Source organism: Kogia breviceps, chromosome 8, assembly GCF_026419965.1.
Source record: "Kogia breviceps isolate mKogBre1 chromosome 8, mKogBre1 haplotype 1, whole genome shotgun sequence".
Taxonomy (NCBI): Eukaryota; Metazoa; Chordata; class Mammalia; order Artiodactyla; family Physeteridae; genus Kogia; species Kogia breviceps.
The window spans coordinates 76,920,279-76,932,928 of NC_081317.1; the positions used below are offsets into that span (position 1 = coordinate 76,920,279).

Sequence of the window (12,650 nt, forward strand, 5' to 3'; positions counted from 1 at the left end):
AGGGAACTTAGAAAAACTCCCACAGGAATCTTAAAGGCAGCATATGTGCACAAGGCTATGTAAATGCCCAGGACAGACTTGGGAAAAATAGAAAGCCCCACACATCTCTAGCAGACGTTGAGGTGTTGAGGCCCTGTGTAAGCAGGAAGTGAAAGTTAAAGCTGTATTGTAAACTGCCTGAAGTTTAAATCATACCTTCTCACACAAATTCTTTTGACAGAGAGTGAAAGAAATAAAGGTAAGGTATTTTAGAAAATCTTCTGATCAATCACTGACTGTTTCTGAGAATCTGATTTGGAAAATCTTCTGACCAACCACTGACTGAATTATACTGACCCTGGGCTGAATTTAGGAAGTTAGGCTTAAAATTAAAACAAGAACTTAAAAAAATTCTAGTAGATTTCAGTGACTGCACAATACAGGGAATATAAAAATCTATAGATCTAGTCTGAGAAAGTGATTTAAAAAGCAGCAACAACAAAACAATGACAAAACAAACCAAAACAACAACATAAATAGCATCAAAAAAAACCCACAAAAAAACCTCTGGGGGAATGAGGAAGAATCTGAAACCAAAGTTACACTATATTATCTAAAATAACCAGTTTTAAATGTCAAATACAAGTTATAGGAAATAATTGGAAAGTATGCCATATAAAAAAAAGAAAAAGTAAAAGTAGACAATGGAAAATTTTTATGCGAAGGGCTGGATTTTGAAGGTAGTAGTTAAAGGCTTTAAATGAACCACCATAAATATGTTCAAAGAACTAAAAAATACCATATTTTAAAAAGTAAAGAAAGTATAATAGCAATCTGCCATCAAATAGAGAATATCAATAAAGTGATAGAAATTATAAAATGAAACCAAAAAGAAATTTGGAGTTAAAAAGTACAATAGCTGAAATCTGAAATAAGGATTCTCAATAACATACTTGATCCACCAAAAGAAAGAATCAGTGAACTTCCAAAGATGTCAGTAGAGATTATGCAGTCTGAGGAGCAGAAAGGAAAGAAGTGAGGTGACCTTAACAGGGCCTTAGTGATGTGTGACACTGTCAAACATACTAACACACATAACAACAGGCAGAGAAAAAGGAACTGAGAGAATATTTGAAGAAATAATGGCCCAAAACTTCCCAAATTTGATGAAAGGTGTGAATCTACATTTAAGAAGCTCCATGAACTCCAAGTAGCACAAACACAAAGAGCTTCATACCTAGACTTATCATAGTCAAACTGACAAAATTCAAAGAAAAACAGAAACTTAGGAAAGCAGCAAGAGAAGAATATACCTTATTATATACAAGAAACTCTCAGTAGGGTTAACACCTGACTTCCCATCAGAAACCATGGAGGCCAGAAGATAATAGGATAGCACATCGAAGTGTAGAAATTAAAAGGCTGTCAACCAAGAATTCTATATCCAGCAAAACTATCCTTCATGGGCTTCCCTGGTGGCGCAGTGGTTGAGAGTCTGCCTGCTGATGCAGGGGACACGGGTTTGTGACCTGGTCCAGGAGGATCCCACATGCTGCAGAGCGGCTGGGCCTGTGAGCCATGGCCGCTGAGCCTGCGTGTCCAGAGCCTGTGTTCCACAATGGGAGAGGCCACAACAGTGAGAGGTCCACGTACCGCAAAAAAAAACCCCAAAACAAAAAAACTATCCTTCATAAATGAAAAAGGAATAAAGACACTTCTAGATTAGCAAAAACTTAAGAGAATTTGTTGCTAACAGACTTCCATGAAATACCAGGTTGAAATCTAAGGAAACTACATAGTAACTAAAATTCACACAAAGAAATAATGAACACTCATAAAAAGTAACTATATAGGTAAATACAAAAAGAGAGTACAAATATACTTTTGTTTGTAACTTTTGTTTCTCCTATCTGATTAAAAAATGACTACATAAAACAATAATTATAACACTGTATTCATGGGCTTATAATATATTAGGATACAATTTGCATGACAATAATAATACAAAGAAGGGAGAGGGAAGAAAAGTATATTGGGTCAAAGTCTTGTATACTATTGAAATTAAGTTAGTATTGATCTGAACTAGACTATTATAAATTCAGATGCTAACTGTAATCTACAGATCAGCCACTGAGAAAATAAATTATTAAAAAACCACACATGTGGAAATTTAAATGATACACAGAAATTTAAATGATATATGAAAAAGTGTCTATTTAATAATCAAGGAATAGATGAACAAAAGCCATATAGAACATACAGAATACATATGCCTGACATAAATACTATCATCTCAGTAATTACATTAAATGTAAATAAATTAAACACTCTAATCAAAAGACAGAGACTGATGAAATGAGGGGAAAAAAGGCCAAAATACACTATATTAAAAGACACATTGATAGAAATATACTATCCAAGTAGAAACTGCCATGCTATAAATGTTTGCATCCCCCCTCAGATTTATATGGTAAAGTCCTAACTTCCAAAGGTGATGGTATTAGTAGGTGAAGCATTTGGGAGGTGTTTTATTCATGAGAGTGGAACCCTCATGAATGGGATTAGTGCCTTAGAAAGAGACTTCAGACAGATCCTTAGCCCCTTTCTCCATGTGCAAATGCAATGAGAAGTCTGCAACCTGGAGGACAGCCCTCACCTGACCATGCTGAAACCCTGAACTCAGACTTCTAGTCTCCAAACTGTGAGAAATAAATTTTCTGTTGTTTATAAGCAACTCAGTCTATGATATTTTGTTACAGCAGCCTGAATAGACTAAGATGGTAACCAAAAGAGAGCTGGAATGGCTATATTAATTCAGACAAAATACACTTTAAAACAAAAAAGTGTTTCTGCAGGTAAAGAGCGACTTTGCATAAGGACAAAAGGATTATGACAATTATGTGTCTACCTAGAAACAGCTCTCCAAATTATATTAAGCAAAAACAGACAGAATTGAGGAGAGAAATAGACAATAATAATGGGAGATTTCAATACAACACTTTCTATAAAGGATAAAACGGGCAAAAGCTCAACAAGATATAAAAGACTTGAAAAGCACAATAACTAGACTTAATAGACATTTATAGAACACCCTATCCAACAATAGTAGAATGCACATTCTTTTCAAGTGTACATGAAATATTATCCAGCATATAGATCATACGTTATGCCATAAAACAAATGTCAATACATTTAATTGTTTGAAATGATAAAAAGTTATGTTTTATTTTTATTTTTTAAAGTATGTTTTATGACCACAAGGAAATTGAATGGAAATCAGCAATTATAAAATCTTTATGAAATAATGAAAATTCACAAATATGTGGATATTATGCCATACACTATCAAATAAGCAATCAGTCAAGAAAATACTTTGAGAAGAATGAAAACAAAAACACAACTTTACCAAAGCTGATGAGATGCAACTAAAGGAGTGTTTTAGATGGAAATTCACAGCTTTTACCACCTATATTTAAAAAAAAAAAAAAAAAAAAAGCAAGCTCTCATATCAATAACCTTCCAATTTAAGAAACTAGAATATTAAGAGCAAACTGAATGGAAAACAAAGAGAAAAAAAGTGAATAATAAAGATTAGAACTGAAATCAATAAAATGAAGAATAGAAAACAATAGAGAAAATCAACAAATCTAAAAATTGCCTGTTTAAAAAGATAGGCGAAGTTGACAAACCTTCAACTAGACTGCTCAAGAACAGAAGGGAGAAGATGCAAGTTATTCAAATCAGAAATGAGAATGGGGGCATCATGACCAGGCTTACAGAGATTAAAAAACAATTGTAAGACGTACTATGAACAACTATATGCCAACAAATTAGATAATTCAGATAAAAAAAAAATTCTAGAAAGACATCTCGTAGATCTGTAATAAGTAAAGAGATTGAATTAGTATTTTAAATATTTCCTAAAAGAAAAACTCAGGACCAGATGGCTTAACCAATGAATTCTACCAAACATTTAAAGGAGAACTAATATTAATTTTTCACAAACTCTTTTAAACTTCTCAAATTATTGTATGAGGTCAGTATGACCCTGACATCCAAACCAGACAAAGACGTCACAGAAAAAACAGAAAGATAGATGAAAGAAAGAAAGAAAGAAAGAAAGAAAGAAAGAAAGACAGAAAGAAAGACAGAAAGAAAGACAGAAAGAAAGACAGAAAGAAAGAAAAAGAAGGAAAGAAAGAAAACTACACATCACTAAAAAGGTGAGCAGTTTTGCAGGATACTAGATCAACATAAAAAATCAATATATTTTTATACACTACAAGTAGGTAATCCAAAAACAAAATTAAGAACAGAATTCCATGTAAAATAGCATCAGAAATGATGTAGGAATCAATTTAATCAAAGAAGTGCAAGACTTACACACTGAAAACTACAAGACACTGTTGAAAAATATTTTTAACAATTAAAATAAATGAAAGCCATCCTATGCTCATGGATCAGAAAACTTAATATTATTAAGATGATAATACTTCAGTTCATCTACAGGTTCAATAAATAGCCTTTTAAAATCCCAACTGGTTTATTTTTTATGGAAATACACATGTTGATCCTAAAATTCATATGGGAATTGAAGGGGCCAGATAGTCAAAACAATCTTGAAAAAGAACAAAATTGGAAAACTCAGACTTCTTGATTTCAAAGCTTAGTTTAAAAACTACAGTAATCAAGACAACATGGTACTGGCACAAGGACAGACATAGACCAATGGAATAAAATTGAAAGTCCAGAAATAATCCTTACATTTATCATCAACTGATTTTCAACAATGTCAAGACTATCAAATAGGGAAAGAAAAGTCTTTTCAAAAAATGGTGCAGGGTTAGCTAGATATCTTCATGAAAATGAATGAATTTGATTGACATTTATCTCAAACAGTATAAAAAAATTAACTCAAACTGGATTATGTACTAAATTTACCACTAAAACTATGTCCTTGGAAGAAAACATATGCATAAATCATTATAACCGTGGGATAAGTAATGGTATATTAGGACACAAAAGCACAAATGACAAGAGGAAAAATAAGTAAATTGGGCTCATCAAAATTAAAAACTTTCATGTTTTAAAGGACACCATTAAGAAAGTGAAAATACAAACCACAGAATGGGAGAAAATATCTAACAAGGGACTTGCATCCAAAATGTATAAGGAACTCTTACAAATCAATAATAAAAAGAAAACTACCCCAATTTTAAAGTGGGCTAAAGCTTCAAATATTTTTCCAAAGAATATATTCAGATGGCTTATAAGCATGTGAAAAGTTATTTAACACCATTAGTTAGTAGGGAAATGGAAATTGAAATTACAGTGAAACACTAATTCACATTGACTAGGATGGTTATAATAAAAAACAGACAGTAACAAATGTTAGAGAGGATGTGGAGAAATTAGCACATACACTGCTGGTGTATCATACACTGCTGGTAGGAATGTAAAATGAGGTGATGACTTGGAAAACCTTTCTTCAAAATGCTAAATACAGAAATAACATGTGACCCCAACTGTATTCCCAAGTATGTGACCAAGCAAAATAAAAAATCATTCCACACAATACTTGAGCAAGATAGTTCACAGAATTACTTATAATATCTAAGAAACAGAAACAAGACAAATGTCCATCAACTGATAAATGTGTAAACATTAAGAGGTACATCCACACAATGGAATATATCACAAATAAAAAATGACAAAGTACTGATATATACTACAACATGGGTGAATCTTGAAAGTACTGTGATAAGTGAAAGAAACTAGTAACAAAACATTGTGTATTTTATAATTCCATTTAAATGAAAAATCTAGAATAGGCAAATCTATAATGACAGAAAGTAAACTCGTAGTTGACTAGGGTTGGGGTTGTATTGGGAGGAAATGGGTGGTGACTGCTAAGAGATACAGGGTTTTTTTCTGGAATAATGAATATGTTCAAAACTTAGATGCACTGATGGTTGCCTAAATTTATGACTGTACTAAACCCATGGAACAGTACCTTTTGAATGGCGCATTTTGTGGTATATGAATTGCATTTCAATAAAGATGTAAAAAATTCATGAATAAATCTTAAATCTTTTATCTTCCATATTATGGTTGAAATCAATGTACTTAAGCTTGAGTAAATATAATATTAATATAATAACAATAATAATAATAATAAAATAGCCACCCTTTATTGACTGCTTGGTACAACAACCACGTGAGTATCAGGCAGGGATTTTAGTACATTAAGTCTGATTTATAAGATGCTTTGAAGAATGGATAACATTAGTCAACATATTACAGATGAGCAAATGGAATGTCATATAGATTAAGTCAGGAGGTCACAGCTAATTATCTGATAAATGGTAGAGCCAGGATATAAAATCAGTATAAAGCCCGTGTACTTTGCTTGTTCCATCTGGCCTTGACAAATGCCTACAGCAATATTTCATAAAATGTATTTGCAGGATACTAGTGCCAATAATAGCTCTAGATTTTGTATTTTAAAAGAATTGCATGGTTAAGACTGAGAAAAATGGATCCCCCCCAAATTATAACATATTGTATTGAGAGTCTATAATAAAGACACTAATCTAATTCATTCTGTATAGATGAGCAAACGAGCCCATATTAAGACAAATGATTTTCCTAGCATTTCCTCATCTATGGCAGCACAAAAATTGCCTTTCGAATAGGTGGCTTATTCCACTATATCAGCCTTATATCAAGGGCAATGGTTTAGCTAGATTCTTGGAGTACAATATTATGTTTTTGGACAATTAGCAACATGATCACCACTCTCTTGAAAATGAGTTACTTTACCTCTTACTACATATTAACACATTACTATGGTGCTGGCTTCACCCTATTCAAATAAAAATGATAAATTTTTTCTTGAATACCTTGTCAGGCATGCATGAATATAGGCAATCTCTAGCATTCTGATTCCATCAGGTAATGAGGAACTTTCATAACAAAGGCTAGAAAAGGCATGGACTCTTGCCTACATAGAAAAATGAGGCTAGATATTTAACATGCACTCGTATGCCCAGTGAAATGTGCTAAGTATATGTCACTTATTTTTCCAAAATAAATGAAGAAAATGCTTAAAACTTTAACTGTAAATCCAATGAAACACCTACCATTCCTTATTCTAATATTTCCTGCTCATCACAGCTACATTAATCTCTGAAGCCCAGTCTGACAAGTAATCACCTACTCAATAACCATGCATGGTTTTTCTATTGTCTGCAATACAAAATCCAAATCCCTTAGCCTGTCATTTATGATTTTTCCCAACAGATGGCCCCAGGCTTATTTACTATTCACACCTAATTTCCAGAAAACATCACAACTTGCTATGCTTCCAAATGAGACCCATACTTTATAATTGCTGGGTCTTTGCCCATATTTTTTCCTATGCTCAAAATTCTTTGTTTTCCCCACTGCCTAGCAAACTTCGAATCACTTTTCATCCCAAAGGCAACTTCCATGATAAATTTGTTCTACATTCCCAAATCAGATATTAGTTGTACTTTTTCTGAATTCTTTGGAAAATTTTTTGTAAAACTCATCTAATACATTTACACTCACAATCTTATTTTACTTTGCTAAAATCCAAGAGGAAAGAGTTTACACCCAGGCCTCCACTATTATGCTACTGAAGAAACTGATGGTTAGAAAATAGCCCCAGGTGAAGCATATACCAAAGGCCAGAAATTGGATTAAAAATAATTTAGCTAAATCCAAAATGTGAGCTTTGCGATAATGATAGTAGGTGACTTATTTTTTTCTTCTTTGTCATGCCAATTGTATTTTAGGCCTGTTCTCTTTACTTTTAAAAACAATTCTTTCTTGAAGCTCTTTACTTTCTGGCTCTGGGACCTGATTTTCCTCCCATATCATGTATATTCTTTCTCAGTTTCTTTTTCAAAATTTTTTTACGTCTCAATCCCTAATTCTTGTAATGTCCCAACCTTGGACTCTTCCTCTTCTTTAATTATACTCACTGTGATAGTTTTAAATACTATCTATGTACTTGTGACTCGAAGATTTACATATCCAACTCCGATCTCTCTGCTGAGCTATGGACTAAAATATTCAACCACCTGCTCAGAACCTCCATTTGGATGTCTAATTTAAAGTTAAACTATTCAAAGGAGATCCTCTCTTTGTCTCCCCTATCAAAGTACATTCCTCTACCTTCTCTCTTACCATATCACCAAACAGCATACAATCTGTCCAGTAGTTCAAACTGAAAACCAGCAACGAACTTTGATTCCTCTTTCTTTCACATTTATCATAAGTAAGTTCTGCTTGTGCCACCACAGTGTCTCACCACTTCTTACCACCTAGATTCTTACTGGGTTTATCGAAGCCACAACAAAATCTTGCCTAGAAGTTATCAAGTTTTTGTAAACAGATCCTCTTCTTTCAATCCTGCTCCAGTACTAAAAAGCTTCCATCTTCCACTCACCACCATTCTCAACCTCTCTAAGCTGACTTGAACAGACTGTATCGTCAGGCTCCCTTGTATTCTAGATTGCATTTGGTTTTGGCCAATGGTGAGTGTGTGGGTTGGGGCAACAGCAAGAGTTAGGAACAAGACCTTTCCATGCAGAGTGACTTGAGGTTGACCAGTCCCTGAATTTAAGGTCTTAATTTTTATCAGACACTCCGCTTTACACAGCTCTCTCTTTCCCCATTTCACTAACTGCTCCACTCCTCTGTGCTCTGGGTCCAGTAGTGGTAAAAGGTCCCAAGTATTGGCCCTATTTTATTGCTCTATAGTTTACTAATTTGTTGTCTTTATAAACAGTCCTTTTATTAAGCTTTCCACAAAGTAGCCAAATTGAGTGTGGCATTTGTGTCCAGCAAGAACTCCAGGTGATACACTACCTATGGCTTGCGCTATATATACACCATCTACAGCTTGTGCTATACATATCAACAATAATTATCTTTAAAAAAACAAAAAGTGAAATCATGAAATTGTTTTCTCTTGAAGCTTTTCTGAGACTTTCTAGTAAGGTCCAAATCTCTAACCATGGCCCTTAAGGCTTCTATGAGCTGGCTCTGGCCATGACTCCAGGTTCATCTCCCACTCTCCCCACTTTCATTCATTTCATTCCTGCTGTCTTGACTTTCCATTTTATTCCTCAAGCAAAAATATACCATACTGAGCTTATTTCTGTCTCAGAGCCATTGCATCTTGTTAGTTCTTCCTGAAATGTTCCTCACACACAGGCGATCATTGCTTGCTTCTTCATTTTATTTAGGTATTATTTAGACAGGCCTTCTTAACTACCCTTTCAAAAACAGTCCCCCATGTGTATTTAATATCTAGTTGTTTGCCTGACTTTATTTTTCTCCTAGAATTTATCTCTACCCAAAATTGTATTTTATAGTTATTTGTTTATTTGAATATTGTCTGTTTCATTCACTAGAAGTTTCCCAATGTCAAGAATTTTATGTCTCTTAGTTATGGTTATATTTAGAGTAAGAAAACAGTGCCCAGAATATACTAGTGTTATGAAAAAAAAAAAAGAATGATTTGAGTGCATGAATGAGTGAATAATTGAGGTAGTCACGTAGGTACTATTATAGTCACCACTTTACAGACAATGAACTGAGAGTTAACTAGAAAATTGCAAACCTGAGAATACTGAACTATTTTAATAAAGGTAAGAACTATGTACTAATACACGTTTTATTCCCCTTAAGCCCTGACACAGTGCTTCAACATGGCAATCTCTCAATTGACTTATGTTCACTAATGATGGAGGCTTTTTAAAGAAGAGCAATGTGGCAGCAACATGTAGACTGGCTTCTAGAAGGGAAACTGGTTAGAAATTTATCTTAGTACTATGCATGTATTTCCATATAGTCTCAGACAACATAAATTGATCATTAAAAGGGTATTTTAATAAAGGCATCTATGATTATTACAGTCAAGTATGAAGGCTTTACATATATTTATTTAAACTTGTTTATCTAGTTTGTAGATCATCCAGGCTTTGCTTGCTACTTGTCTTTTGGAAGATCTGCTTTTTGGACATTTCATGGTTCATTAATAAATTTATCAAAGAGTTTATGTAGGAAAAAAACTATCAGAAATTCACTGCAGTCACTTCAAAATTTTTATTAGTAGCTCTGATACAAGCAAGTAACAGCATTTTAGAAAGAAATGTGATATTATGTTATTTATATAATATTATATTACCCTTGAATTCAGCTTTACAACTATTTTGCAAACCTATACTGAATATATAATAGTTTATAATGTGATGTGTGGGAACTAAAAAATGTAGATATCAAACCCACTCTGTCTTATTGGTTAAGTAGTTAAGGAACACACATGGAAGCAAGTAGATATCCAGTTCAAGACAAGATGCTATTTAAGCCCACAGGATATACTGGATTAAGTGCAAAAAGTCGTGCAGAAGCTGCTTTAGAGGAAGAAAGTTGACAGAGACAGTCTCGCATGGAGAAAGGAAAACCTTGCGTGAGCATTCAGCCTGCTGAAGATCTGATGATTACGATGATGGCTTTTCAATGAAGCAAACAGCCATAGCCTGTTGCCAGAGAAACCACCGCCTCATCCGTGAAATCCTAAGTGAGAGTGTGGTGCCAGACATTCGGTCAGTTGTCATAACAGCTAGAATGCAGGTCCTCGAACAACAGGTCCAGTCCTTAATGGTTCATTAGTGAAAACTAGAAGCTGAACTTCTTCAAATAGAGGACTGACACCAAGAAAAGAAGAAGACATTCCTGGAAAGCACAGATTCATTTAACAATGAACTTAAAAGCTTGTGTGGTTTGAAAGTAGAAGTGGATATGGACAAAACTGCAGCTGAAATTGCACAGGCTCAGGAGCAGGCTCACAAAAAGCAGGAAGAAAGGGAGAAAGAGGCAGCAGTGCAAGCTGAGCGCAGCCAGAGCAGTAGTGTTCCCGAGGAGGAGCCAGCAGCTAATAAGACCGAAGAAAAGAAAGAAGACAAGAGCATCCTGAAGGACACAGAGGAGACACTCCTTGAAGAAACGACAGAAAGCCAACAGAATGCTGAAGAAGGCACGTGTACTCCTGAGGACAAGGAAAGCAGGCAGGAGGGGGTGGACAGTCTGGCAGAGGAAGGGACCAGTGATAATAACACGGGCTTGGAGAGCACAGTGCAACCATGGAGGAGCTACCAACAGATCCCGTACCAGAAGAAGGGAAAAAAGAATGAATATTGCCTTGTTTTATATGTTCTAAATACTTTTTTAAAATGAAAAAATGCTTTTTGAGTTTAAAAAAAATTGCTTAGGTTCTCCAAGATCATCCTAATATATTTTTCATGAATAATTTTCATTTGGTTTAACCAAATATTTATAACCATAGCATGTGACATTTATGTCTAGAGCAATGGAATTTTGTTGTGCTTTGCATGATTGTGAATTTGGTGATTTTGATACTTGTCTAGTTTCTATATTTTTTTTTCCTGAAAAATGAAGAAATAGCTACTAGTCCTTCTGTTACAATATTGTAAAACTATTTAGACCATGGTAATTCCATGAAATGAAGATACATTCTAACCACAAAAACTTTACAATAAAAAATATCATTAGAAAATTAAGGATTTTAGGAACTATGCTCCCAGGTTAAGAATAGACTGGGATTCTCAAATCTAAGTCTAATGAGCAACATCAGAAAAATAACGAAGAATAGAAAACGTTTCTTTCTTAAGGGTACATAATGCCTTCATATATTTATTTTATGTAATTCTATACTCTTATGTTTGTCTCAATGTAAAAGAGTCTCTAAAACAATTTTAAGCACTATTGTTCTTGGTCAGTAAATTGCTACTAATCATTCAACCAAAGGACAGAGTTTTTGTTTTGTACAATGTCTGTAACATTAAGATGTTAAAAAATACCATTATAGTGAGATATTTGGTGAACACTAAACTTAAATTCTCTAAGACTAAGTCAAATGAAGAAAGATAAAGACAAATTTGAATTCAACGTCATAATATCAATAAACACAAATTAGGAAATTTAAGCTGATACAGGTTAGAATCTACAATGAAAATATTAATACAGCAAATAGAACAGTGTTTAAAAAAACTACAGAAAAGAAAATAAGAAACAACTTTTAAATATATATATTTTTTTATTTTAGGAAAGTTTAGGAGTTGCAGAAATATTAGACTCTTTGTATATCTCACAATTTCAATTCAGGTTCTCCATTGTTGAAATTACCATTACGCTTCTCACAACTAATGAAGCATTATTATTAAATAAAGTTGATATTTTATTCAAATTTCCTTGGTTTTTGCCTCATGTCCTTTCTCTGTTCCATGACTGCATCCAGGATATCACATTATATTTAGTTTCCTCAGGCTTCTCTAGATTATGAGAGCTTCTTAGACTTTCCTTTTTTATTTGATTACTTTGATAGTGTTGAGGAGTAGTCATCAAGTATATCATAAAATGTCCTTCAGTTTGGGCTTGTTTTATGTTTTTCTCATAGTTCCACAGTGTTTATGGATTTGGTACGGAAGACCAAAGATCTAAATTGCCATTCTCATCACATCATATCAAGGGTACATGCTATTAACATGACTTTATCCCTGATATTAATCATTTTCTCCTGGCAGAGGGAGTGTTTGTTAGGATATTTTTCCACTTGA

At 33.8% G+C, this 12,650-nt stretch overlaps 1 pseudogene; it reads left to right on the top strand.

Annotated features, from left to right (window-relative positions):
* Positions 1-10,369: 10,369 nt before the first annotated feature.
* Positions 10,370-11,207, top strand: LOC131760823 (SWI/SNF-related matrix-associated actin-dependent regulator of chromatin subfamily E member 1 pseudogene; annotated as a pseudogene).
* Positions 11,208-12,650: the final 1,443 nt, after the last annotated feature.